This window comes from Bos grunniens, chromosome 6 (assembly GCF_055505025.1).
Source record: "Bos grunniens cultivar Pamir isolate PY7600 chromosome 6, Bosgru_T2T1.0, whole genome shotgun sequence".
NCBI classification, from domain to species: Eukaryota; Metazoa; Chordata; class Mammalia; order Artiodactyla; family Bovidae; genus Bos; species Bos grunniens.
The window spans coordinates 16,391,277-16,414,732 of NC_141170.1; positions in this window are offsets into that span (position 1 = coordinate 16,391,277).

Here is a 23,456-nt window from a genome sequence, read left to right on the forward strand (position 1 = left end):
GATTCACAGAGTTAGAGAATGAATTTATGGTTGCTGAAAGGGTGAGGGGGGAAAAGTGGAGGGGGGCGCGGTGGAGAGAGTTAGAGAGTTGGGGATGGACATGTGTTGCATGCTAATTCATTCAGTTCTGCCTGACTCTTTGCGATCCTATGGACTGTAGCCCACGAGGCTCCTCTATCCATGGAAATCTCCAGGCAAGAATAGTGGAGTGTTGCCATGCCCTCCTCCAGGGAATCTTCCTGACCCAGGGATCTAACCTGCATCTCTTACTTGTCTTGCATTGGTAGGCGGGTTCTTTACCACTAGCACCACCTGGAAAGCCCTAGTGAAGGTCGCTCAGTCATGTCCGACTCTTTGTGACTCCATGGACTATACAGTCTATGCAATTCTCTAGGCCAGAATACTGGGGTGGGTAGCCTTTCCCTTCTCCAGGAGATCTTCCCAACCTAGGGATCGAACCCAGGTCTCCCACACTGCAGGTGGATTCTTTACCAGCTGAGCCACAAGTGAAGCCCTAAGCTCCTGGTTATTCTCAGAGAACACTTTCATGAAGGATTATCTCCTATGTGGAGTGAAAGCCACCCATGAGCAGGGGTCTTTGGACTAGTGATCTTTCTTGGAGAGCTTCTTGTTCTCAGAAGTTTAAAAGCCACACCCTGTATCTGCAGTGAGTGAACATCTCAGCGGGCCTCACTTTTGTTTCCTGAGGAATCCATGGGCTCTCCTCTTGCACCTGGAGTTTCGTGTCTCTAGAGTGGCTGACACCACTTCTTCCCAGCGTGCTGTGAAGCTGAAGTGCACACGCAGAAACTCCCAAGACTACACTTCCTTCAGCTGACTCTGGGTTTGTAAGCTTCTGGTTATTCTCAGAGAAAAACTTTAATAAAAGCAGATTTTTTTTACTGCAATTATAGAGTTAGGATTCCAAAGAAAACAAGGTGGTGATTGTTGTTGTTCAGTCATTAAGTTGTGTTCAAATCTTTGAGACACCATGGACTATCGCCCTCCAGGCTCCTCTGTCCATGGGATTTTCCAGGCAAGAACACTGGAGTGGGTTGCCGTTACCTTCTCCGGGAATGGACATGTTCAGTTCAGTTCAGTAGCTCAGTTGTGTCCAACTCTTTGCGACCCCATGAATCGCAGCACGCCAGGCCTCCCTGTCCATCACCAACTCCCGAAGTTCGCTCAGACTCACGTCCATCAAGTTGGTGATGCCATCCAGCCATCTCATCCTCTGTCGTCCCATTCTCCTCGTGCCCCCAATCCCTCCCAGCATCAGAGTCTTTTCCAATGAATCAACTCTTCGCATGAGGTGGCCAAAGTACTGGAGTTTCAGCTTTACCATCATTCCTTCCAAAGAAATCTCAGGACTGATCTCCTTCAGAATGGACTGGTTGGGTCTCCTTGCAGTCCAAGGGGGACTCTCAAGAGTCTTCTCCAACACCACAGTTCAAAAGCATCAATTCTTTGGCACTCAGCTTTCTTCACAGTCCAACTCTCACATCTATACATGACCACAGGAAAAACCATAGCCTTGACTAGACGGACCTTTGTTGGCAAAGTAATGGACATGTCCACACTGCTATATTTAACATGGATAACCAACAAGGACCTACTGTATAGCACAGGGAACTCTGCTCAATGTTATGTGGCAGCCTGGATGAGAGGGGAGTTTGGGGGAGAATAGATACATGTTTATGTATGGCTGAGTCCCTTTGCTGTCCACCTGAAGCTATCACAACATTGTTGATCGGCTATACTACAATACAAAATTAAAAATTTAATAAAAAAATAAAAAGAATCAGAAAGTGGAGAGGGGGGAGAGAATTTGTTTAAAAAAATGTCTTTGAAGAGAAGTATAGCCTTTAGGTCCCCACTCCCTTACTCTGGGTGACTTGGGTAGGAGGCTGCCTCTAGTTTAGGTCCAGGGTAGGAAGCTTCTTGAATATTCATTGGAAGGACTGATGCTGAAGCTCCAATACTTTGGCCACCTGATGCAAAGAGCTGACTCATTGGAAAAAGACCCTGAAGCTGGGAAGGATTGAAGGCAGGAGGAGAAGAGGGCGACAGAAGATGAGATGGTTGGATATCATCACTGACTCAATAGACATGAATTTGAGCAAACTCCAGGAGGACAGGGGAGCCTGGCGTGCTGAAGTCCCAGGGGTTGCAGAGTTGGACATGACTTAACAACTGAACAGCAACAAACCACCAGCCTCTCTTCCCTTGCGGGAGGTGGAAAAGCTTGGGGGTGGGGCTGAAAGTTCCAATGCTAAAACTTACAGGTTGTTTCCCCTGGCAACTTTCCACAGGAAGAACTTGTTTACTTGGTTAAGCCTTGTAAATCTAGGAAATCTAGGCTTATATTTTCAGAATGGCTTCTAGTTTCTTCTTATAATATTGTACTTTCAATTTTTGTTTGTTTCACTTTTGAAACATCTCTCTTAGTGCCTTAAATGCTTTCTATGCAGCCACTGTCTTCTTAGATGATGCCAAGAAAAAAACAAAAAGAAATCATGCTGATTTCCTCTCAAACTGAAACCACATCTCTACCAAGGGAAGTTGTCTTTAAGGTGCATCAATAACTGTGAAGAAGATCTGGACAATTCTTGTTGGTTTTTTTGTGCAGCTTTGGCTCAGGGAGGACTGAAAGGGAGGTTTAAGAATGCTAGTTTCCACACTACTAGTAAAAGACTAGTTATTTTTTAGCCATGGTAATAAGTAAGTGCCAGAACTGGTGACAGAATCAATGACAACTGACCTGAGTGAATATAGTTCTGTGGGCCAACCAAGCAGAGTAAGAGCTTCTAACTTCTGAAAGTCAGCCAGACTCACTCCAATGAACTTGCTTTGGATGGTCAAACTCTGAGCAATAGTGTGACTCAAGTAGCCTTGCTTCCGCACTTAATGTCAACCCACTTCTCTAGATCTGCCCATCTCTAAACTCTGGGCTTCTAGAAAGTCTGCAGTGTCAGTGGTCTGTTCTGTGCATAGGCAGAATAGCTCTCCATGAGCAATACATTTAGCTTTGAGGTTTCGTTGCAGATTTTGCATAGCACTATCATCCTTTGTCTCTTACCATCATATCTCCTGAACCTCATTTGCCACTTAGACGCAGATAGCATAGCAGTTATGATCTTGGGCTCTAGGCTGATTCTGCTGCATTCTGGCTGTGTGATCCTGAGTAATTTGCCCGGATTTTTTCATTTGTAAAATCAAGAGACTTACAGCATCTACCTTACAGGATTGCATTAAATATATGAATCACTTTAAGTGCTTTATAAATATTAGTTAGTATTACTATTTCTTGCTTTTATAAATACCTAGCATAAATTAAAACTTAAAAGGAAGTGAAGGGGTATCACTATTCCCTTACAATTCAAGGCTTTGCTTGGACTTTCCAACATCAATATTTTAAAAGTATAAGCTTAACACTTTTAAAGCTTGGGGGAGTTGTGCTTGTGTGTGTGTGTTTGTGCATGTGATATATATACATACAGACATACATATGCCTCTGTCAATTTTGAAACTATTCTCATTGTTTGAAGAAGAGCTCATATTCAGACTACATTCATAAGGGAACAAATATCTATTTAATATAGTGCATACAACCACAGTGTAGTATTATTAATAAACAAGTAGATGTTTCTTCGGAGAAGGCAGTGGCACCCCACTCCAGTACTCTTGCCTGGAAAATCCCATGGACGGAGGAGCCTGGTAGGCTGCAGTCCATGGAGTCGTTAGGAGTCGGACACGACTGAGTGACTTCACTTTCACTTTTCGCTTTCATGCATTGGAGAAGGAAATGGCAACCTACTCCAGTGTTCTTGCCTGGAGAATCCCAGGGACGGGGGAGCCTGGTGGGCTGCTGTCTCTGGGGTCGTACAGAGTCGGACACGGCTGAAGCGACTTAGCAGATGTTTCTTGTTAAGGACTAGCATATTGAGTTCTATATTTTAATTATTTTACCAAGAATATTACATACATTGTATCATTTTATTCATTCATTAAATCATTTAACAAAATTTTATTATATGTCTATTTTGTGCCAGGCAGTGTTCTTGAGGCTAAAATTAAATGATGAACTCTGGTATTGAATAAATTTCACTCATCTAGGTTTCCTTTTAAAAACAGAAATGTCATGGGTATAATTCATATGATTTATTATTATTTATCTTTATATGTATTTATATTTATGCTTATATTAAAGTTGTTGTTGTTTATTCGCTAAGTCGTGTCTGACTCTTTGGAACCCCAGGGACTGTAGCCTGACAGACTCCTCTGTCCATGGGATTTCCCAGGCAAGAATATTGGAGAATATTGAATATTGGAGTTTGCCATTTTCTTCTCCAGGGGATCTTCCCCATCCAGATCCAGCCTGTGTCTCCTATGTCTCCTGCAGGCAGATTCTTTACCCATGGAGCCATTACAAAACTAAAAACAGTACGACTGTTGTTTTGTTACATGAATTCTGTTACTATTGTTGGATTGACTTGTTATACAGTGACACTGGAATCACAGAGAAAGCCTGGCAAATTTTTGTGACATTAAGTTGGTGGTCAGGATTTCCAGGGGCAACAAGTCACAGACACTATGTTTCTGGCTCTTTTAATCCAATTTCCCATAAAGACCAATGAATAAAGTTCACTTCAACCCACTCCAGTGTTCTTGCCTGGAGAATCCCAGAGACGGGAAGCCTGGTGGGCTGCCGTCTATGGGGTTGCACAGAGTCAGACACGACTGAAGCGACGCAGCAGCAGCAGCAGCATGTATCATTTGGCAAATAACTGAATTGGCTCTGTGATAATCTGCTTGATTCTTCTTGTGTTTATTTTTTGATTTGTAGTATTTAGTGTTAATATTTGTTAGTTATAATTTTAGAGTTGCATGGAAAAGTTAATACTATATAAGGGGCTTCCCAGGTAGTTCTAGTGGTAAAGAACCCACCTGCCAATGCAGGGGATGCAACAGATTCGGGTTCAATCCCTGGGTCAGGAAGATCCTCTGGAGGAGGGCACAGCACCCGACTCCAGTGTTCTTGCCTGGAGAATTCCATAGACAGAGGAACCTGGCAGGCTACAGTCCATGGGATCACAAAAGAGGCAGATATAAATACTCATATACATTTTTATATCCTTGGTCATAGCTATAATGTGTATACACATTAACTGACAAAAATAAGTAGTGTACAATGCCCTATGGGAGTGGCGGCATGTTTTATATAAATTGTGTATATATTCTGCAAACACACTTTTTTTTTTCTGAACTGTATGAGGTAAATTACAAGTTACATTATACATTATGGCTCTTTTAATATTGTGAATTTTCTAACATGCTTACAGAAGTTATACAGTTCACAAATTTACATTGATAATCTACCATTCGTTTAGTAATTTTATTATTTTTTGATCTTAAACTTTTCTCGCATATTTATGTGTGTATACTTTAAATAATTTTTAAATAAAAGAACTTTCTCATTATGTTAAGTAACTGCCTTAAACATTATTTATATTCAAGTAGTATGTTGTATTTTGTGTAAATAAGAACCAACTAGATTCAGTTAAAAGAAATAACTGATTTTAGGAGGCATTTGGCTATGTGCTCGGTTGTGTCAGCTCTTTGTGACCCTGTGGACTGCAGCCCACCAGGTTCCTCTGTCTGTGGAATTTTCCAGGTGAGAAATACTGGAGTGGGTTGCCACTTCCTTCTCTAGGGAATCATCCCAACCCAGGAATCAAACCCACATCTCTTGCGTCTCCTGCATGGCAGACAGATTCTTTACCACTTGTGCCGCTTGGGGAGTCTGATATTATGAGAGCCCTAAAAAATAACTCAGAAAATACTAATTGGAGAAGAAGGTTCAGTTTACTCTTTTCATGTCCATATGAACTATGTGCATGTTTTTTCCTTTTCCTTTTCTTCGACCATATGAGGATAGTAAGAATAATAGCTTCCAAACAAGGTGACCAAGGTTTTCCCTTCCCTTCCTTTTCTCTGTTGAAGAGATTGAATGGAGCACTGGGGCAGTGACCACAGTGACTGCCAGATACCTGGAGATAGGTGCTCAGGGACTCACTCTGTTCCAAACCTGAACCTTGAGAACAAATATCAGGAAATGCTTTTTTAATGTCAAGATTCTGGTTGTATGGATAAAATTAAGTATTGTGTGATTTGGTAAAGGCTTGAGCCTACGTCGTAGTTCATTGTGAAAGGAAACCCTAATTTATTGTTTCAAGTTTAATACAAGGCCTTTTAATGAGTACATTTTGGTAATAATACCCAGGAGCAGAAAATCATTGGCAAAATTAAGTTGAAACAGGCCGGATATGATCTTTTTTCTTGTTCAAGTAAAATGCAATTTAGTCCGTTTAAGCTTGAGGGATACCTTCCCTGTCTCAGAACATGACTGCTGTCCCCTCAAAGCCAGCCAAACAAGTCCAACTTAACCTACTCCCTTCTGCTTCCTCTCTACCCCAGCTCCAGTGGCAGAATTTATGATAAAACACACTGCAGCTGTCTGCAAGTCTGATCGGAGTATTTCTCCAGAACTTCTCCTCTCCACAAGCCTTTATTCTAATCCATTTAGAATGGATTGCATGTATGTGTGTGTCCCTGGTTTTTATCCTTTTGGCTTCGTATCTAGATTTTTAAATTTCTGTACCTCCTTTTAATTGAATAGACAGCCCACTTCTCTTCTCTACTGAAGTCCTAAGTTGAATGATGTTCCGTATTCAGCACAGTCTGCTAGCCTAAAAGGATCCCCTAGTATATCCTAGGCAGAGAAGGCAATGGCACACCACTCCAGTACTCTGGCCTGGAAAATCCCATGGACGGAGGAGCCTGGTGGGGTGCGGTCCATGGGGTCGCTAAGAGTCGGACATGACTGAGCCACTTCACTTTCACTTTTCACTTTCATGCATTGGAGAAGGAAATGGCAACCCACTTCAGTGTTCTTGCCTGGAGAATCCCAGGGACAGGGGAGCTTGGTGGGCTGCCGTCTATGGGGTCGCACAAAGTCGGACATGACTGAAGTGACTTAGCAGCAGCAGCAGCAGCAGCAGGATATCCTAGGAGATATGTCAGTAGATATCTTCCTAGACACCAACAGGATATCCCAGCCTGACCTAGGTCTCAGGACTCCAGACCATTCTGTTATTTTATCTGAAAAATGGGCTTCAGCTGCTAGGCCTTAAGCCTTCAAGTTTCAACCTGTAGTACACTAATTCTTCTCATTGGCAGAGGACTTCAGTTGCAGAATCAACCGTTTGTACTAATCTCTACAGTCAATCAACAAATATTTGCTAAGTAACTACAGTAAGTCAGATATTGTGCGACGTGTAGGAATTCAAGAGAGCCAAATAAATAAGAACTTTTCTCTCCCTGCCTGAATTCTGAATAATTTAAGGAAAACCCAGCACAGGTGATAGAAATAAAAATATCACCTCTGTTGCTCATAGAGCAGGAATGAAGGCATAGATTTGTGAAAGAATCAAGCAGGCTGATAAACTGAATCTCAGAATTAGAAATACCTATTCGCATGGTCCCTCCAGTCCTAGAGCAGGACAGAGCTTTCCTGCTCAGGGACTTAGGTCCTAGAGGGGAAGTGAAAAACGCTCCCTTGGCAGGCAGTTCCCAAGAGAGAAAACAGTACAACTGAGAACGCCCAATTGTTCTTCCGAGCTTTCGTTTCTCTTACACAAGTGCACACTCAGTTGCTAAGTCATGTCTGACTCTTGTGACCCCATGGACCGTAGCCTGCCAGGTTCCTCTATCCATGTACTGGAGTGGTTAGTCATTTCCTTCTCTAGGGGATCTTCCCAACCCAGGCATCAAACCCATGTCTCCTGAATTGCAGGCAGATTCTTTACTGCTGAGCCACCTGGGAAAGTCCTCTCTTACGTGAGGGATCTGTAAAGGGACAGAGAGATGCCATAATTGTGTTTGGGGAACTATATCTCTATGTCATCCAGGAATGGGGTAATGGAATTCCCTTCTGACCAATGCACTGTGGATACACTGGTGTACAGATGTGGTCCCTCCCCTCATGGAGTTTATAATCCAGTGGGGGAAGGCAGATATTAAGCATGCAATTACAAACGATAAAGTAGGATGGAATATTTTTTTCCTTTACCAGTCCTTTTGTCTCTGTTTATCTGGTTAAGACTGGGTAAATACTCCGACCCTAAGGTTTTCCTTTGTGTTCTTTAATCTAAATATCCTGTTGCTATTCATAGTCTTTCCTTACATTAGACACAATGCAACTGATTGTCTTATTTTACTAAATTATAGGCACTTTTCCAGGTGGCGCTAGTGGTAAAGAACCCGCCTGCCAACACAGCAGATGTAAGAGACATGGGTTCAATTCCTGGGTCGGGAAGATCCCCTGGAAGAGGATACGGCAACCCACTCCAATATTCTTGCCTGGAGAATTCCATGGATAGAGTAGCCTGATGGGCTACAGTCCATAGGGTCACGAAGAGTTGGACACGACTGAAGCAACATAGCACACATGCATAACCACTTTTCTGACATCCTGGAGATTATACCCAGGAGTGCTGTGTGTTCCAGACTTACCAGTTTCGTATTTGCAATCTCTTAACTGCCCCTTAATTTTGGGAGCTCATTGTATTCATCGTGTGTAGATTTTTACAAGTTTAAATCATAGATTTGTTTTCTTTAGTTTAAAATTTGTGGGCAGCCCTTGATGTAAACCAAGTAGATTTTCAGAAATAACAAATCTCTATCAGTTTGTATTGAAGATATATGATTAATTTGTAAAGGATTAATGATTAAATGGTTTATACTGTAAAGAAAGACAAGGCACATAGGAAATGTTATCAAAGCTGTAAGTTGAAGGAAGTGACACTGCTGAAGTCAGTCATAGGGCTTTTTAAATTTTTTTAAAAAATTTCACCTGCTGTGAGGAAATTCTTTGGAAAGCTTGTGTCATTTCTGATAACAGAATGATTTTAAAATGGTAGATTAACAATAGTTGTTAGAATGGTAAAAATGATCAGCAGTGATTGGTAGATTAAATGGCTGAATGTTGTTGTTTAGTTGCTAAGTTGTGTGTGATTCTTTGAGACCCAGTGGAGCCCACTAGGTCCCTCCATCCATGGGATTTCCCAGGCAAGAATACTGGAGTGGGTTGTCATTTCAAATAGGAATTTGTCAGTTGTTTCTGCAGCGGCTAATCAGCAGAATATTTGGTGATACTTCCATTCATTAATTACAGAAATGTTTATGTTACACTGAAACATTTTTTTAATCTAAAATTGAGAAAGAAAAGTAGTAAAGTGTATGAAGATCAAAATATGAACAATTTTGTTTTTATGTACTTCAAAATTCCAATAAATTCTACTATGCCGGTGCTATGCCCAAAAGCATTTCATGTATAAGAAAACAGTTTAGATGTAATTATTTGGAAATCTGTTTTTCCTTCTGTTTAGGTGGATATTGTTAAAACTTTAGTGTTTTCTTTTAGTACATGTGTGCATGACAATTTCTTGATTGACTTGAACTTTGCAAGATGCGTTGTTGGAATTTTATGAAACATTCATAAATAAAAAACAAGTATTAATTATTATCCCATGCTTTCCATCCTACAATCGACAAGTCTGTTGTCTCCACATTCAGAATGTGTTCTGAATCCAGCCACTTCTCTTCTTATCTGCCCTTACTCTCTTTATCCAACTCACCATCATCTCTTGACTCAACTAATAATGAAGAGGAAAAGTTAAAATTTTACATGACCTCCTTCTCCTTCTGCCTCTGTAACTCAGCTTGCCCCTTGCAAAGTCTAGATCACGTAGGTCATGTAGTCTCAGAAAGTGGGGACCTGCAATACTAGGAGCTGGAGCTTACCTCACTCATCTGCGTCCTGCTCTTTGCAATTGCCCAGCCCCTGCAAGCCTGCTTAATCATGCCTGTCCATGTAAAGGTCAGGCATCCCCCTCCCCATCTTGACTACTGTTTCTGTGCGCACGAAACCCCTTAGTTTAAACCAGCCTATTAACAGCTAGTGTTGCCCACTACAGTCTGTCTATAAAAACTCTGTAATCCCTTTGTTCGGGGCTCAGAGCTTGGAGTGTTAACTCCTCTGGGCCTGCTGGCATAATAAACCTGAGTTCTCTAACTCTCTGAGTATGGTGCTTGGTTTCTCAAATACTGGTTTCTGCAACAATAACATCCTAATTTCTTTTTTTAATTAGAAGATAACTGCTTTACAAAGTTATGTTAGTTTCTGCTGTACAATGAAGTGAATCAGCTATATGCATACATATATCCCCTGCCTCTTAAACCTTCCTTCCACCCCCATCCTACCCTATAAGTCATCACAGCGCACTGAGCTGAGCTCCCTGTGCTGTACAGCAGCTTCCCACTAGCAATCTATTTTATACATTGTAGTGTATATATGCCAATTCTAATATCCTAATTCATTTCATCCTCTCCTGTGTCCACCCAACCTGTGTCCATGTGTCCATTCTGTATGTCTGTACGGTCCGGGGAGAGGTGGCAGCCTGCCCCCCGTCTACTGGCTGCCTTCCATCCACCGATACATGTACCCCGAGATGAAGATCACACACCCAGCTGGCTGCATGTCTCAATTTATTAAGTTCTTTGGTGAACAGATCCTCATCCTTTGGAAATTTGCCTTACTTCGAAAGCGCATTTGTTTCTTTGTCTCTTGCTTCTTCCATTTACACTGTAAAGTGAAAGTGAAAGTCACTCAGTCGTATCCGACTCTTTGTGACCCCATGGAATATACAGTCCATGGAATTCTCCAGGCCAGAATACTGGAGTGGGTAGCCTTTCCTTTCTCAAGGGGGTCTTCCCAACCCAGGGATTGAACCCAGGTCTCCCACACTGGAGGTGGATTCTTTACTAGCTGATTCACAAGGAAAGCCCATTTACTCTGTGGTCTCCACATATTTCCTGCTCCCAGAATGATCTGCAGGTGTGAGCCAGGGTCTGTCACATCCTGGCTTTCAAGTTCTCGGTGCTTCCCATTACACAGAATACAATTCGAAGTCCCTACCGTACCTCCCGGTTACCCCTCTGGCCTCGTTTCGTACTGTTCTCGCTTTCCTTCCAGGCTTTTGCTGTTTTTTGAATATGTTCTGTCCTACCTTATGGTTCTTCCAGTGGTTATTCTTTCTGCCTTGAATATGCAAAGTTCTTTGCATGTTCTGTTCCTGCAGTTGGAATATAGCTTTTATGTAGCCGGAACTTCTTGCTATTTCCCAGCTCCTGGTATAGGAGTCACTCGATAAAAATTGCTAAATGGATAAACAGGCTGATGACAAAATCAAAGCCAACATTCTATATTTTAGAGATGGCCCAGATAAAAGACAGTAATGGTGATGTGTAAGGAGAGCTTTCATGTTCTTCAATGCTTGTAATGTTTAAGTGTACTGTAGAAACTAGTGAGTACTAAATAGTCCATGAAGCTTTGGGATATAATGATGAAAGAAATGATGTGTTTTAGGTTGTTTAGAAATGAGAGCAAAGAGATGTGAAGATGAAAAATTAATCAAAGAAGATAAACCAGGCCATTTAGTTCTTTACAATTACTATGCACTTTAGTCATAGGTAGTCCCTCTTTTGCCTTTCAACTCTATGTAAGGTACAATCAGATCAGATCAGATCGGTTGCTCAGTCGTGTCCAACTCTTTGCGACCCCATGAATCGCAGCACGCCAGGCCTCCCTGTCCATCACCAACTCCCGGAGTTCACATGTCATGTCTATTTATGATTGTCTAAGTTTTCTTTTTAAAAATCATTTGTATTCTTGGTACTTCCCCCAACTTTTTGTAATGATACTTAAATTTTTTTAAATGTAAATTTTCTCTATCTTCTTCCTATATTAAATCTATGTTTAAAGGATAATGTACAGTTGAAGAAGGGAATACTTATTATTTTATTCTTTTTTGAAAGCTAGCAAAATTTCATGGTTTTGAAGTCATGTATAGATGGTGAGTGCAGCCATAAAATTAAAAGATGCTTACTCCTTGGAAGGAAAGTTATGACCAACCTAGATAGCATATTCAAAAGCAAAGACATTACTTTGCCAACAAAGGTCTGTCTAGTCAAGGCTATGGTTTTTCCAGTGGTTATGTATGGATGTGAGAGTTGGACTGTGAAGAAAGCTGAGTGCCGAAGAATTGACTCTTTTGAACTGTCGTGTTGGAGAAGACTCTTGAGAGTCCCTTGGACTGCAAGGATATCCAACCAGTCCATTCTAAAGGAGATCAGCCCTGGGATTTCTTTGGAAGGAATGATGCTAAAGCTAAAACTCCAGTACTTTGGCCACCTCATGCAAAGAGTTGACTCATTAGAAAAGGCTGATGCTGGGAGGGATTGGGGGCAGGAGGAGAAGGGGACAACAGAGGATGAGATGGCTGGATGGCATCACCACTCGATGGACATGAGTTTGAGTGAACTCCAGGAGTTGGTGATGGACAGGGAGGCCTGGCATGCTGCGATTCATGGGGTCGCAAAGAGTCGGACACAACTGAGCGACTGAACTGAACTGAACTAATAGGTGTTTTAGCTTGTTTATTTGTGATTAATGGTTCATCTTGAATTGACATAAAAGTGTAATTTCTATTTTATTTTACTGGGTCACATCTAGGTCATATTCTTCTGAAATTAGTAAATGTTGCCTTTCCAACACTAAGATGTTCTGTGGAAAATGTAAGATTAAAACCAGGAAGGGAGTTGAGTTCATAAATTATTTATCTACCTGCTTATCATATGTCAGGTGGAAAACGAAGGCTCAAAGAGTTAATAAGAGAACAGGTGGTGAGGTTCTAGCTTTGCCTGGACAAAGCTTTCTCACTTGAACAGCAGGGAGATCCTGACAGCCATTGTTGCCACAATGCACAGACAGACCTTTGAAAGGTTAAAGGATTTGCCACTTGCTAGACACTTCAGTTCAGTTCAGTCACTCAGTCATGTCCAACTCTTTGTGCCCCATGAACCACAGCACGCCAGGCCTCCCTGTCCATCACCAACTCCTGGAGTCCACCCAAACCCATGTCTATTGAGTCCGTGATGCCATCCAACCATGTCATCCTCCATTGTCCCCTTCTCCTCCTGCCCTCAATGTTTCCCAGCATCAGAGTCTTTTCCAATGAGTCAGCTCTTCACATCAGGTGGCCAAAATATTGGAGTTTCAGCTTCAACATCAGTCCTTTCAATGAACACCCAGGACTGATCTCCTTTAGGATGGACCGGTTGGATCTCCTTAAAGCCCAAGGGACTCTCAAGAGTCTTCCCCAACACCACAGTTCAAAAGCATCAATTCTTCGGTTCTCAGCTTTCTTCATAGTCCAACTCTCACATCCATACATGACCACTGGAAAAACCATAGCCTTGACTAGACGGACCTTTGTTGGCAAAGTAGTGTCTTTGCTTTTGAATATGCTATCTAGGTTGGTCATAACTTTCCTTCCAAGGAGTAAGCGTCTTTTAATTTCATGGCTGCAGTCACCATCTGCAGTGACTTTGGAGCCCAGAAAAATAAACTCTGACGCTGTTTCCACTGTTTCCCCATTTATTTGCCATGAAGTTATGGGACTGGATGCCATAATCTTAGTTTTCCAAATGTTGAGCTTTAAGCCAACTTTTTCATTCTCCTCTTTCACTTTCGTCAAGAGGCTCTTTAGTTCTTCTTCACTTTCTGCCATAAGGGTGGTGTCATCTGCATATCTGAGGTTATTGATATTTCTCCTGTCAATCTTGATTCCAGCTTGTGCTTCTTCCAGCCCAGCGTTTCTCATGATGTACTCTGCATAGAAGTTAAATAAGCAGGGTGACAATATACAGCCTTGACATACTCCTTTTCCTATTTGGAACCAGTCTGTTGTTCCATGTCCAGTTCTAACTGTTGCTTCCTGACCTGCATACTGATTTCTCAAGAGGCAGATCAGGTGGTCTGGTATTCCCATCTCTTTCAGAATTTTCCACAGTTTATTGTGATCCACACAGTCAAAGGCTTTGGCATAGTCAATAAAGCAGAAGTAGATGTTTTTCTGGAACTCTCTTGCTTTTTCCATGATCCAGCGGATGTTGGCAATTTGATCTCTGGTTCCTCTGCCTTTTCTAAAACCAGCTTGAACATCTGAAAGTTCACAGTTCACGTACTGCTGAAGCCTGGCTTGGAGAATTTTGAGCATTACTTTACTAGCGTGTGAGATGAGTGCAATTGTGCGGTAGTTTGAGCATTCTTTGGCATTGCCTTTCTTAGGGATTGGAATGAAAGCTGACCTTTTCCAGTCCTGTGGCCACTGCTGAGTTTTCCAAATTTGCTGGCATATTGAGTGCAGCACTTTCACAGCATCGTCTTTCAGGATTTGAAATAGCTCAGCTGGCCCCTTGGCCTAGAGTAAATACACAATGCCTCTTAAGGGAGCAGTTTGTTGGAAGAAGGATGGACTCTTTTAGTCTTGTACCCAAAGGGAAGAAAAGTAAAATAAGACTTCATGGAAAGGAAGCCTAATGTATGTCTGAGAATACAACCACAAAAATTTTTTCAATGATTTTATGAAGTATGTAGTATCGAGAGAGTCAATTCCTAGGCAGGTTGATAAGAAGTCCGGGGTCCTTGAGAAGGAAAAAGAGGTCTGGGGCTCTCGAAGAGGAGATATGGGTTTGGAATTCTCAAGGAGGAGGAAAGGACAAACATTTTTTTTTTCTCTACATTCCTTAGTCTTAGTCACATAAAACGTTTTTTTTCTTTAAGCCGGGAACTGATGTTTACACAACGAACAACTCAGTTTAAACTCTGTACTTAAGGATTATATAACAACAATGTATCCTGCTTGAGGACAGTTTCTCCTTCCTGAAAACCTTCTGGCTAATCCTGTTATCTTAAAATGTAAATTATGGGAGTGGGTCTAGTAAGACCTTTACAACCTTGAGACATTCTTTTGATTTATTGTAATAACTAATTAAAAAATATATAACTCCCTTGCTCACACTAGCGAGGGGGACATTCTCCATCCCCCTTCTGATGTCGATGCCAGAAGCGTTCTCTGCCCTTTTTTCACTTTAATAAAACTCTGCTACACAGAAGCTCTTGAGTGATCAAGCCTGGTCGTTGGTCCCGAAGCTAAATCTTCTTCGGATATCACGAATCTGACACTGTTCACTATAAGCTATTAGTATCATTATTCTTATTGTACTGATGAGAAAGCTAAAGCACAGAGAAGTTAAACAGCCTGTTCAAGGTCACACAGCAAGTAAGAAGTAGAAGCCGCAGGGATTTGAGCCTAGACAATCTGTCTCTGGATTCATGCCCTTAATGCTACTCTCTGCTGCTTCCCACACTGACCTAAAAGTGTGTTTCTCTGACATCAGCCAGCAGCAGAATCACCAGGCAGAAATTAAATGGGTCACAGTCTCCGATGGAACGTATGCCTGTCTTTTGGTAGTGATAACCCGAGGACTTTGTATTGCTAAGTTGCTGCTGTTGTTCAGTTGCCCTGTCATGTCCAACTCTTTGCGACCGCATAGACTGCAGTACACCAGGCCTTCCTGTCTCTCACCATCTCTCAGAGTTTGCCTGAGTTCATGTCCATTGCACCGGTGATGCCATCCAGCCATCTCATCCTCTGATGCCGTCTTATCCTTCTGCCCTCAATCTTTCCCAGCATCAGGGACTTTTCCAATGAGTTGGCTCTTCATATCAGGTGACCAAAATACTGAAGCTTCAGATTCAGCATCTGTCCTTCCAATGAGTATTCAGCATTCATTTCCCTTAAGATTGATTCGTTTGATCTCCTTGCTGACCAAGGAGGGACTTTCAGGAATCTTCTCCAGCACCATGAAGGCATCAGTTCTTTGGCGCTCTGCCTTCTTTACAGTCAAGCTCTCACAACCATATGTGACCACTGGGAATACCAGAGCCCTTACTATATGGACCTTTGTTGGCAAAGTAATGTCTCTGCTTTTTAACACTGTCTAGGTTTGCCATAGCTTTCCTTGTACTGGTATAGATACCACTTATTTTTATTTTTGTATTTTGAGTGATCTTACTTATTTATATATTTACTTACTTTTTGCCTTTTTAAACTTTTATTTTTGTAGTAAAATATACCTAACATAAAATGTACCATTTTAACCATTTAAAATTCAATAGTGTTAAGTATATTTACATTGCTGTGCAATCTCCAGAACTTTTTCATTTTGCAAAACTGAAACTCTATGCTCATTAAACAACTCCCCATCACCCACTTCCTCCAGGCCCTGGCAACCACCATTGTACTTTATGTCTCTATGAATGTGATTAATCTAGATACCTCATATAAATAGAACCATATAGAATTTGCCCTTTTGTGACTGCCTTGTTTCACTTAGCATAATGTCCTCAAGATTCATCCATAATGTAACATGTGTCGGAATTTTCTTCCTTTGTAAGGCTGAAAAATATTCATCATATGTATATGAAAGTGAAAGCTGCTCACTCATGTCTGACTCTTTGCTTTGACCCCATAAACTATACAGTCCATGGAATTCTCCAGGCCAGAATACTGGAGTGGGTAGCTGTTCCCTTCTCCAGGGGCTCTTCCCAACGTAGGGATCAAACCCAGGTCTCCTGCATTGCAGGCAGATTCTTTACCAGCTGAGCCACCAGGGAAGCTATGCCACATTTTGTTGATCCATTAATTTGTTGATAGACCTGTGGCTTCCTTCCATCTTCTGACTACTGTGACCAATGCTTCTATGAATGTGAGTATACAAGTGAGTTTATTCATTTTAAACATTGTTTTCATTTTTATTAACTAGGTTACTGCGCCCAATAACTACTTTTTATTTCTACCTTTTAAGTTTTTCTCCATTTAAAATATTTTTATAGACCAAATTACATTTATTCAGAAATTTTGCATTCTTTTTGTGAATACTCTTATTATTGATTTGCCTGGTTTTGTCTGTCTCATTAGTTTAACTTAGTTTCATGTATAAAATAAGGAAGCTCTACTAGGTAAGAGATTTTTATGTTTTTCATGAACTTGAGGTAAGAGTTGTTTGAATATTTGAGTCAGATTTTATTTCTTGACTGTATTTGAAATATATTTTATTTGTTTAACTACGAGAACACCCAAATGTGATCCAAAACAAATTTAACCTAACAAAACCCTCCAGCACATTAACATACGCTGTCAAGTTAGCACACTCATCGTAATTCAATTATTCATCATATGTTTATTGAGCTCCAACTTTATGCCACCGCTGTGCTAGGTGACAGGTGAATGGCCTGTCATGGCCCATATCCTCAGAAGGGCTTTGGTCCACAGGTGAGACATATATTAAAAATAAACAGACACATAAAATACATTATTGCCAGCTGTGATAAGGTCTGAGGGGAAAGAACAGGGAAGAGTTAGTTAGAATAATGAGTGAGAGTTTTATTTAACAAGTGGGGGGCTGGCTAGGAAAGGGCTTTCTCAGTGGGCACCAGGTAAAAGTGGGGCTCAATACCAGGTCAGGTTAATGTAGAGCCAAGAGTTGGGCCAACTGTCTTTTGTTTGCCCTTCCAGAACCATCCTCCCCCTTTCTCTACCTCTCTCTTTGCTCTGAGCGGCTGACCTGAATGGACTACAACAGGTAGTTGAACTTCCGTGGTTCCCTCCCCGGGGAGTGATTTTGATCCCCAGGGGACATTAGACAGTGTCTAGAGACAACTTCAGTTGTTGCGATATCTCACGGAACGCTGCTAAACACCCAGCAATGCACAAGGCGGCCCTGCTTGTCCACATAGAACTACTGGCCCAAAATGACGCCGTAGTTCCATGGTAGAGAAACCCAGAGGAAGGAGGAGAGTCATTTTATTCTGAGGGATTTTGTTCCCCTCGCTCCTTCCTGCGGAGTTGTCTTCAGTTGGCTGTATCTCTCGCCTGAAGGTACCTGCTCCTTATGAAGGCAAACCTCTGCCTGACTCTCTCCTTGTTACTGAGTCTAGGAGTGCTAAGCACTAACCCCTGTGATTCCTCTGTCATTTAGTCGCTCAGTCGTGTCCAACTCTTTGTGACCCCATGGACTGTAGCCTGCCAGGCTCCTCTGTCCATGGGATTCTCCAGGCAAGAGTACTGGAGTGGGTTTCCATTTCCTTCTCCAAGTTCCTTTGTATCTATATCTTTGTAAATAATCCCTTTGCAAATAAATTCACCTTGAATTATTCTTTTCAAATGTGCCATCTCCTTGTTGGGAGCCCAAGGCTATTCCTAATAGGAGAAATGACCTGTGTAAAGACTTCAGGAGATAGAGTCGTGGGAGGGAGATGCTCCTGTTAGAGTTGCTGCACAAGGCGGAGAGGAGGGACACACAGGCATTGGCTTTTCCTTGTAACCCTCATCTGACCTCCTGTAGTGCCGCCCCCTTGGCTGATCCCAGTCAGAAGACAGCTAATATGAGTGTCTGGAAAATGCAGACTACATGAGGCAGGGAAGGATAAGGAATGGAGCCAGGGCAAATACAACACAAATAGGCTTGCAGAGGGAGGGTAGGCCCGGAATAAGAACGTGTAGGAGGTTACTGCAGTGGCCCACAGGGAGCCTGATGGTGTCCTGGATTGGGGTAGAGTGATAGAGTAGAGACAGAGAGAAGGGAATACAGCTTCTCCCAACATCTTTGGATGTATAGTTCAGGGAGCACAAATATAATTGCTGTAGGACCCATAAGGGTATGGAGTGGAAGATTGTGTGTGTGTGTGTATGGTTATCTGGAAACAGTAAACCATCTAAAGAAGTAGTTATAGGCAGGAATACGATTTTTGCAGATTCTCAGAGATTTCAAGAGAAATCAGAAATCCAGATATTTTTATGTCTACAAAAAATATTTATTTCATAAATTAATAAATAGCATGCTTACTTAAATTTACCAGAATTTTGTAAAGGTTTTACAGAACAATAGATAAAATTTTCTTATACAGCAACAATTTCAGGGAAAAAAATAGCTCTCCAATGCCATGAATACAAACTAAATGGACAAGTCGTTCTGAAATAATGTCAATATAAGAGCACAAGAAAATACACAAATAAACATAAGATATAATTGGAAGTGAGCTCTGAAATGGCACACTTAAGATTTTGTGCCATCTAAGAAATGCAACAGATTTTTACCATCCTTTAGGTGACCTACCCTGCTGCTGCTGCTACTGCTGCTAAGTTGCTTCAGTTGTGTCCAACTCTGTGCGACCCCATAGACGGCAGCCCACCAGGCTCCCCTGTCCCTGGGATTCTCCAGGCAAGAACACTGGAGTGGGTTGCCATTTCCTTCTCCAATGCATGAAGGTGAAAAGTGAAAGTGAAGTCGCTCAGTCGTGTCTAACTCTTCGAGATCCCATGGACTGCAGCCTTCCAGGCTCCTCTGTCCATGGGATTTTCCAGGCAAGAGTACCGGAGTGGGGTGCCATCACCTTCTCCGACCTGCCCTAATGTTCTCTAATTCTTATTTTTGTTTTTTATTTTTTAATCAATTATTTTAATTGGAGGATAATTTCTTTACAATATTGTGGTGGTTTTTTGCCATATATCAACATGAATCAGCCACAGGTGCACATGTTTCCCCCTGTCCTGATCCTCCCTCCCACCTTCCTCCCCACCCCATCCCTCTGGGTTGTCCCAGAGCAACGGCTTTGAGTTCGATGCCTCATGCATCAAACTTGCACTGGTCATCTGTTTTACATATGGTAATATACATGTTTCAATGTATATTCTCTCAAGTTCTGTTCTCTCAAGTCATCTCACCCTCGCCTTCTCCCACAGAGTCCAAAAGTCTGTTCTTTATATCTGTGTCTCTTTTGCTGCCTTGCATATAGGATCATCATTACCGTCTTTCTAAATTCCATATACATTCATTAATATACTCTATTGGTGTTTCTCTTTCTGACTTACTTCACTGTATAATAGGTTCCAGTTTCATCCAACTCATTAGAACTGACTCAAATGAATCCTTTTTTATAACTGAGTAATATTCCATTTTGTATATGTACCACAACTTCCTTATCTATTAGTCTGCAAATGGACATCTAAGTTGCTTCCATGTCCTGGCTCTTGTAAACAGTGCTGCGATGAACAATGGGGTACACGTGTCTCTTTCAATTCTGGTTTCCTCGGTGTGTATGCCCAGCAGTGGGATTGTTGGGTCATATGGCACTTGTATTTCCAGTTTTCTAAGGAATCTCCACACTGTCCTCCATAACGGCTGCACTAGCGTGCATTCCCACCAGCAGTGTAAGAGAGTTCCCTTTTCTCCACACCCTCTCCTCTCCAGCAAGAAACACAGATTTTTAAGTAAAATCTTTCAATTTGTAAACAATGGCAATTAATTAAAAAACATACTATGAACTAAACTGAACTAAACTGGAGTCTATAGAGTGATGAGTTTACAACATCCAACATACAACTTAAATACACTATTGCATTCTATAAATGAGACATAGGATAAAATTTCTAGCTCTGCTTTGATTGCTTTCAGAATCTATGAGTCAGTTTCAGAAAAGAAATGTATTTTCAAAAAAAAAATATATATATATATATACAGTACCAGATTTCCTGATGGTAATAACAGGTCCATGGCTGTCTTCCATCAGTCAGGATTGAAAATATCCGATTCATCAAAAAAGCCGTGTTGCATTCACCAATCATTTTTACTATAAACAAATGGTACAAACTTAAATCTGCATAATGTATTTGTAATGAATTAAACATGGCCGTACAGATTTTATACACTGGACTCTGTGGGAGATTTTGCTTAGGAAAAGAAAAAAGGATTTCATTAAGAAAATCGAAAACAAGTTAGACTAGATAAATGCACTAAGGGTTTGTGATTGGAAAACTGACAACCAGAAGGTCTGACGCTCAGGACTCAAATGGTTAGAAAAACCAATTTGTCAGCAGCAGTCCTTATGTACGACTGGCCTGTTCTCTTTGTTAAAACTGGGACTAACGCACAGTTGAGGGCTAAATTACTCCAAGTAAAATCAACAAATAATTGTGACACGCTGTCTCAAGAGATGTGTTGATGCCAGGGAAATCAGACCTACATAGAGAAGTAGCAATTATAAAACTGGAGACTAAGCCAACAGGTAATAGACCTTGACCAAACCACACTTTAATAGAAAATAAAAAGAAACCAACAACCCCAAAGTTCCCATCTCTAACAAATCAAATTGCCCGCATGCATTTTTGTTCCTTTTTAGCTGTTATTCCAAAGTAATTTTTGCAAAATGGTAAATGCTGGTCCAGTAGTCATGTGTGGATGTGAGAGTTGGACCTAAAGAAGGCTGAGCACTGGAGAATTGATGCTTTTGAACTGTGGTGCTGAAGAAGACTCTTGAGAGTCCATTGGACTGCAAGGAGATCAAACCAGTCAATCCTAAAAGAAATCAACCCTGAATATTCATTGAAAGTACTGTTGCTGAAGCTGAAGCTCCAATACCTTGGCTTGTAAAGAACTGACTCAATGGAAAAGACCCTGATGTTCGGAAAGATTGAAGGCAGAAGGAGAAAGGGATGACAGAGGATGAGATGGTTGGATGGCATCACTGACTTGATGGAGATGAGTTTGAGCAAGCTCTGGGAGTTGGTGATGGACAGGGAAGCCTTGTGTGCTGCAGTCCATGAGGTCTCAAAGAGTTGGACACGACTTAGTGACTGAACAACAACAAATGCTGGTAGTTAGAGTTGTGATGCGTGTTGTTAGAGGTTTAGGTTTCTTGCTTGGAGAATCCCATGGACAGAGGAGCCTGGTGGGCCATAGTCATTGGGGTTGCAAACAGTCAGACACGACTTAGCGACTAAGCAACAACAAGAACAAATGCTGGTAGTAGAGTTGTGATCCCTTTCAGACTTTAAACTAGTAATGTGTCCTCTGGGCTGGGTCTTAGGAAAGTTCTTTGGGCCCTAGGATAAACTCCCAATTTCTTAAAATGGGAAATAAACTATCTGTCCCCTGCTTTTCCACTGAACCTCAACTCTAACCTCGTCAGCACTGGGCTCTTGTGCCCATGAGCTCTTGTGCTCCAACAATATTTCAGTACTTTCTGTCATCCAAATCCGCCAGTCTGTCCCATGCTATCTTGGGCATGATTATGGGGCCTCTTTTATATTGAAAGTTCTTTTAAGCCTGCATTCACCTGTTACTTACTCCAAGAAGCCTTTCCTACCTGCCAGGTAGGACTGATTGTTTTCTCCTTTGTAACTCATGGAACATGCTTATATTTCTCGCCAAGCTTCTCAAGGGCTCAGTCCATGATGGATGTATATGTATCTCTCCTGTGTCTATTCCAGTCCCAGCTGCAAAAGAAGTGCCAAGTAGATGTTTAGTGACTGAGTGATATCTTCTTTTTTATAGACTTTTCAAGGATGTCAGAGCATCCTTGTATGTGTAAATTATTACGTTCAGTCTTTCACCACATAATTATTCAGTGTACCTCCTATGTGTCAGGCACTGTTCTGGGTGCTGAGAATACGAATGTATCCTCAGATGTAAATAAAACATTGTCTCCATCCTCACACATTTTAAAGGAGAAGACAGAAAATGGACATGTAAACACTGAATATATCAGGAAGCAGTAGCTGCTGTACAGCCACAGAATAAAGGATAAAGGTGCTGTGGGTTGCTATTTTAGACAGGTTTATCAAAAAGTCCTCTCTTGAAGCCCTTCCCATGAGATCTGAATGAACTGAGGTGCAGATAATACACATATTAAGGAATAGAGTCTTAGAGAGGATGAACAGCAAGTGGGAAAGTTATGAGACGGAAGCATTCTTGACTATTTCGAGAAACAGTAAAGAGGCTGGAGGGAGAAGGGAGTGAAGGAGAGAAGGGTAGATTATGAGGTCAGTGAGGGAGCCAGGAGTCAGAGCCTGGTGGACCACGATAAGGAATTTGCATTGTGTTCTCAGCGTGATGGAAGCTATTGTGTATTTTGTGTGGCGAAGAGACATGGTATAATTGATCACGGTGGTTGCTCTGAGGAGAACAGACAGGACAGGAGCAGGGAGAGGCTGCAGGATTGTTTAGTTTGCTAGGGCTGCTGAAGCAAAAATACCACCAGGTGGGTGGCTTAAACTATGGAAATGTACTGTCTCACAGTTCCGGAGGCTTCAAGTCCAAGGTCAAGGTGTGGGCAGGACTGGTTCTTTCTGAGGCTGTGAGGAAGCAATCTGTTCCAGGCCTCCCTCCTTGGCTTGCAGATAGCCCTCTTTTCCTGGGGCCATTTCACATCATCTTCATTCAATGCATGTCTGTCTGTGTATGGATTCCACCTTTTTATAAGGACATCTTGTCTTTAATGGATTAAAGTGTTAGTTGCTCAGTCATGTCTGATTCTTTGTGACTCCATGGACTATAGCCCTCTAGGCTCTTCTGTCCATGGAATTCTCCAAGCAAGAATATTGGAGTGAGTAGCCATTTCCTTCTCCAGGGGACCTCCCTGACCCAGGGAT